Source organism: Bicyclus anynana, chromosome 23, assembly GCF_947172395.1.
Source record: "Bicyclus anynana chromosome 23, ilBicAnyn1.1, whole genome shotgun sequence".
NCBI classification, from domain to species: domain Eukaryota; kingdom Metazoa; phylum Arthropoda; class Insecta; order Lepidoptera; family Nymphalidae; genus Bicyclus; species Bicyclus anynana.
The window spans coordinates 2,216,844-2,222,610 of record NC_069105.1 but is presented as its reverse complement, the minus strand read 5'-3'; the positions used below and the strand labels follow the sequence as shown (position 1 = coordinate 2,222,610).

Genomic DNA, 5,767 nt, shown 5'->3' with positions numbered 1-5,767 from the left:
AAATAAGACTGTGATTTAAAATAAGATTATGATTAAAATAAGACTGTGATTTAAAATAAGTCAATGATTATAATAACACTGTGATTTAAAATAATGCCCTTATTCATTAAAAACGAGTGAGATTAATATAGGTTTTACAAGTGTTTTGTTTCTTTTCTACATTTGCAAAATGAAAGAGAAGATTCCGATTTTAAGACCATTTTAACTAAAATAGGTTTAATCAGCATTTATGAATAAGTGTGTTAGGTTGTAATTAAAATACGACTGTGATTAAAATAAGCCAAACAAATATTATCATTTATTACAAACCCTACTCTTTTATTTCACTTACCTTAGAGTAATCGCCAATTTTTCCACTGGAGCTATGGGGATGCGACGTATGCTGGATCTTCGTAAAGAAAACTCTAACTTGCACAGTAATTCGTCGAAACTGCTGGTTGATAGGCGAAAATATTTATAAAATTTATAACTATTTTCTCGTAAATCAGAGAAAGATGTTACGTGTTCGCCTCTCAGTAACCTTGTAGCGTTATAAGGATCAACACCTACTGTTCTTCGACGTTTTTGTTGCCTTTTTTTCCATAAAAAGTAAATAGCCAGTACTCTAACCGCATTGCCGTTCATTTTGTATCTGTTTGTACACGACTGTCTCACAGCAGCGAAACGCGCCGTACTAATTGAGGAGCGCCGTACTAGTTGGTGCACCGCTGTTCAAACGCGCGCTGTCCAACAGCGCGCTGTCCAACGGCGCGTCTAGCGGCGTGACTGTAAAACCAGCCTAAGATCTACTGCATTGCCGAAACCCACGAGCCAACAATGGCAGTCAATTGCAACCGACTTTGATAAATTTTGGAATTTTCCTAACTGCATTGGGGCCACAGATGGTAAGCATTTCAAGATTAGAGCTCCTAATAACAGTGGAAGTATGTATATCAACTACAAGAAGTTCTTTAGCATCGTTTCATTAGCTGTCGTGGATGCAAAATACAAATTTGTGATTGTAGATGTCGGAGCATATGGTCGAAATAGCGATGGCGGTATACTTCAAAGCTCCAAATTTGGTTCGAAACTACGTAATGGTTTTTTAAGCATACCACCGGAAAAAGCTTTACCACATTCAACTCAAAAATTACCCCACGTATTTGTTGCTGATGAAGCCTTTCCACTAACAAAAAATATTATGAGACCATACCCCTCACATCTTTTAAATGATGAAAAAAAAAGGATATTCAATTATCGCTAAGTCGAGCACGGCGTATTGTAGAAAATGCTTTTGGAATGTTACAAGAAAGATTTGAACTATTTCAAAAAGGTATAAAAGTTCAACCAAATTACGTTAACAACATTATACTAGCAAAAGCACGTGTTTGCATAACTTTATCATTGATGATCATTCTATGGAGGCACTTGGCTCTAATACTAATAATGCAATCAATAAAACCAATGATACAGTTTTCAATAATCTGGAAGGGATGGTTGTAAGAGATTGTTTTAACATGGCGTGGAGTCGACGAGCAGCGTAGAGCGCGCCGGGCGGCGTGATGAGCGCACCGGGCGGCATGATGTCAGCGTGGCGGCGCGGAGAGTGCCCCGGGCAGCGATGTGCGCGAGCCAGGCGGCGCACCCTGCGCGCAGGGCCATGACATCAGCAGTGCAGTTGGGCGTCGCGCGTGAGCAAGCGACGCGGAGACAGCGCGCCTGGCAGCGGTATGCGCGAGCCAGTGGCGCGGATAGTGCGCAGTGCGCCAAGACACCAGTGCTGCAGTGCCGCGCATAATAAGCAGACGGCAAGGGGGCAGCAGGCGCGGCGGCGCGTGGTCGGCGCCGGAACGCGCCGTGTGCCAAAAAAATCAGCACTGGGGCGCTGCACGAGTTGAGTAGAGGCGGCGAGGCAGGCCGGGCGCCATGTCACCAGCGCTGGGTTGCCGCGCAACAAGGGCAAACGGCGAGTGAGGGCGGCGCAGCGACGCGTGGACGGCGTCGAAGTGCACCAGATCCTGAATCAGCGCTGGGGCGCACCATTTATGGACGATTTTTCTTGATTGAATTTGAACATTTCTTGTGATTTCAGCTTTATTTTTTCACTGTATTGAAGTCTTGAATACATTTTTTCTGACACAAAACGGTTGCTATGTTACGATTTTTCTTTTGTTGCGTTGCGTGTTCAGATCACGTCGGGGTCACCAATATCGCCATTGAGGTTTTATATTAGTATATTGATATGAGGCGACGATTGCATTGATGTATATTTATTCTTACACTGATAGTAACAATTGTAAAAGGATATAAAATAAAAGGTTAACAAATAGATGAAGCGGTATGCGGAATGGAGGAACGGTCAAGATGTAATGGATGGGCGAAACAATCTATCCACGCATGCGCGGTCGAGGGAATTCTAAATATAAAATGAATCTGGAATGTGAATGTAGATGAAGATGTAGATGGCCTGACCTAAAGTGGGCGAACGAAAGAGTTCGTTCGCCACAGTTTCACGGAATATTTTTCTAATGTTGGTAACGTGTACTGGCAAAATGAAATTGTTAATAGATGTTAGTTTCTATTTGTGACAATAAATAAGTAAAAAAATAACTTACGGGTTTTATTCATTTCTTCTGCAATTTTCTGCCATGCGTTCCTTTTCATATGTTGATCCATGTAGAAACGAGAGGAGACATCGTATATACACTCATGCGAACGAACCAGATTAATCAATTTCTCTTCATCCATTTTCCCGTATTTTACGTGAAGTAATTTACTGTATCGCGTACGCACGTGCTAATTTACTTGCCACGCTCAGTCAGTGTGAGAGAAAAAATCGCGCGCGCCAGTGCGTTTTCTCCCTCCCTTGCCCCCGCGCACCGACCGGAATGCGCCCCATCGAAATGCTGCACAAGTTTCAACCTTATTTCAACTAGCTAGCAATCATAATTCCTCGGTCCAAAAATGACCCATATGTCTCACGGGATGCAATGGCGTGCCACGTCATACCGCCGCATCCTGCGGCGTGTCGCGTCATGCCGCGGCATCCTGCGGCACGTCGCGGCATCGTGGTATCAAAATAAGGTAACGTAAATTCTAAACTTATTGAAATAAGATTCAAAATAATTTAATTAGTATTGAAATCCTTTGCCATGACATGCCGTGCCGTGCCGGCAGTGGGCGCCGGCCCTTAGGTGTTTAATAAAGGATGTAGGACACTGGAAAATTCAGCGTACTTACGTGAACATTCTTTCTTGCTGACTCGATTCTGTTTCTGGAATCCTCACTGCGTGGCTACACGTTCGATCTCGGTGAAACTTGAAAGTCTATCGAGGTGAGAAGACGATGCGAAGTTGGCACTATTTCTCACGACTCGACCCGAGATTCTACCGTAACTGCGCCATTTACGTTCGCCGATGCAGGAGTGTCCAGAAGAAAGAGTTCTTGGTTCTTAAAAATGAATTTATTAATATAAAAATTACAAATTAATTAAACTAACGACGTCTTCGAGCGTAAGTGAAGAAGTGTGGTAATTTTCCATGTCACTATGCACCCGTGCGATTTGCCGAATCAGCGGTCTAGTTACGTACACGTGTTGAATAAGGCCGCGAGTCCAATACGGGCGGAGCGACGAGCGGAGCGGCATGTAACACTCTTGAAAATAGTCTCCAAGTGCTTGTAGTGTTGTTCTTCAGACTCGCTTGCCACTAGTATATCATCGACAAAAACGAAAATGTAATCCAAATCTCGAACTATAGAATCCATAAATCTTTGAAATGTTTGTCCAGCATTACGTAATTCTGGAGGAAGGCGAATGAACTCAAATAATCCAACTGGACATACAATCGCACTTTTTTCGGTTTCCGCTACTTCTATAGAGTAATAACCCAAGTAACACATGACAGCCGTACAGTGGCTTGATTACAGAATTTTGTGACTACTTAGAGTTGTTTTGATATTCTGCACAAGGCCTGTACAGTTCGCTACGCAGCCCTTATAACTCTAATTTGGGCCCCAAATTAACCAGCTCCGAGCATTACAGTGGCTGGTTAACGGCAGTATAAACATTAAAACAGCTTCAAAAGGCCTGTATAGTGGCTTATACAGCTATACGACAACCATTTCAGCATTAATTTCAGCTATTTTAATTCTCTATAACAGCTATTAGATGTTTTGACGCTTCGTAACAGCTTTAAAATATAAATAACCAAAAAAATTGTCTATGAAATAATTAGTGTTCGGCGTTTATGTGACAGGACAACGGCATTATAAATATTTATATTGATTAGAGTGTGCAGGCCATGGGGGTGAAACTTCCACACAGTTCGCTTACGTAAAATATTTTGTATGAAGTGCTGTCTTCCAGCGCTCACGGTACAAAAACTTAAGCGAAGTTTTCTCAGGCACAATATAGATGGCACGCATGAAGCACATTATTTGATTAAAATCACTCCTGTTCAGTCTATGATAGTTTAAAAAAATATAGTTTCAAATATGACAGTTTAGCTGTCTTTGAATTTTTTCTGTTGTTGCTATAGTGATGTTTATGTTATGTCAATAAAAAGTCAGCACACAATCGGGATCAGAGTTTAATTTAAAACATGGTGACAGTGGTGAACGAAAAATATTAAAATAAGACGTAATCGGTACAAATAAGTGTTTATAATAGGTATTACTTGTGGATTTGGTGTGCATAGTGAATAATTAACCATGGAACATGCTCGACCACCATCGGAATTATGCTCAGAAGGCGGCCCGGTGTGTCGCGAAACGGCGTGGCGAAAATGTCGCCAGCAATTTTACGAATTCTTAAAGGTGATCAGTGGTTATTTATAATCATAAACGTCAATATTCATAGTTGGTGCACTAATGTTATCAGGCTGCTGAAGTGCATTAAGATATTTTCATAATCACAAAAGAAAAAATAAATCGTTGAATAATAAGAATCTTCTTTTCTTTCTTTGATTAAAAATCCTTGAATATTTGAAGGATTATTGCAATTTGTTTTCCTTATTTCTATATATTTATAAAATTTGGCTATTTTAAATATTTGGGTACATTAGTATTATATAGTGAAATAGGTGATTTTGTAAATTACATTGTATTATGTTTATGTTAAATTTTTTCATTAATAATTCTTATATAAGAATTAAGGAAAACAAACAGCAATAGTCATACAACTAAAATATAGATTGTACTCGTAGAGAGAACGCCATCTATGGGTAGCCAATAAATCTAATTAGAATGCGCCATCTAGTGATCACGGTACATAACTTTTTTTAACCGAAATGAGAGTTGCGTATCTATCTCAATATATAATGTATCATCTATGGTGCAGGCGGACATATTAAAAAGGTAAGATGTTTATTTAAATATTTTTGTTGGCTTTATGTGTAATTGTAAGTAAATTGAGTAGCGAGTACCACTTTACTGTAAATGTGTATAGGTAATTACATCAAATATTTCATGCGCCATTAGAATAATTTCGTTATGCAAAAATATTTTACAAGATAAATTGTAGGAAATAAGTGGAAATTATATTGTTGAAAGTAAAATCTATCAAATATCCTGAAATGTTTATGAATTTTTTTGGATATTTAGAAACAAATTGTTTTTTATTGCCGAAAAGGTGTCCATTATTTGTTGTCCAGCACAAATTCTCTCTAAATGCGTTTGAAAAGTCATTTAATGTATAGTGGTGTTATAAAAGACTATTTATTTGCTCATAGCATTATGCTGGCTGTACAAAGGAGTTTAATTATCTATCTTACTGTGTAATGGTATAAAG

The 5,767-nt window shown here is 39.4% G+C and overlaps 1 long non-coding RNA gene across 1 annotated transcript; it reads left to right on the top strand.

Moving 5' to 3' along the window:
• The first annotated feature begins 7 nt into the window (after nt 1-7).
• LOC128199426 (uncharacterized) lies at nt 8-4,925 on the top strand. Its single transcript, XR_008252069.1, has 2 exons — nt 8-884; nt 1,005-4,925. It is a non-coding gene; the product is annotated as an uncharacterized LOC128199426 (long non-coding RNA).
• The last annotated feature ends 842 nt before the right edge of the window (nt 4,926-5,767 follow it).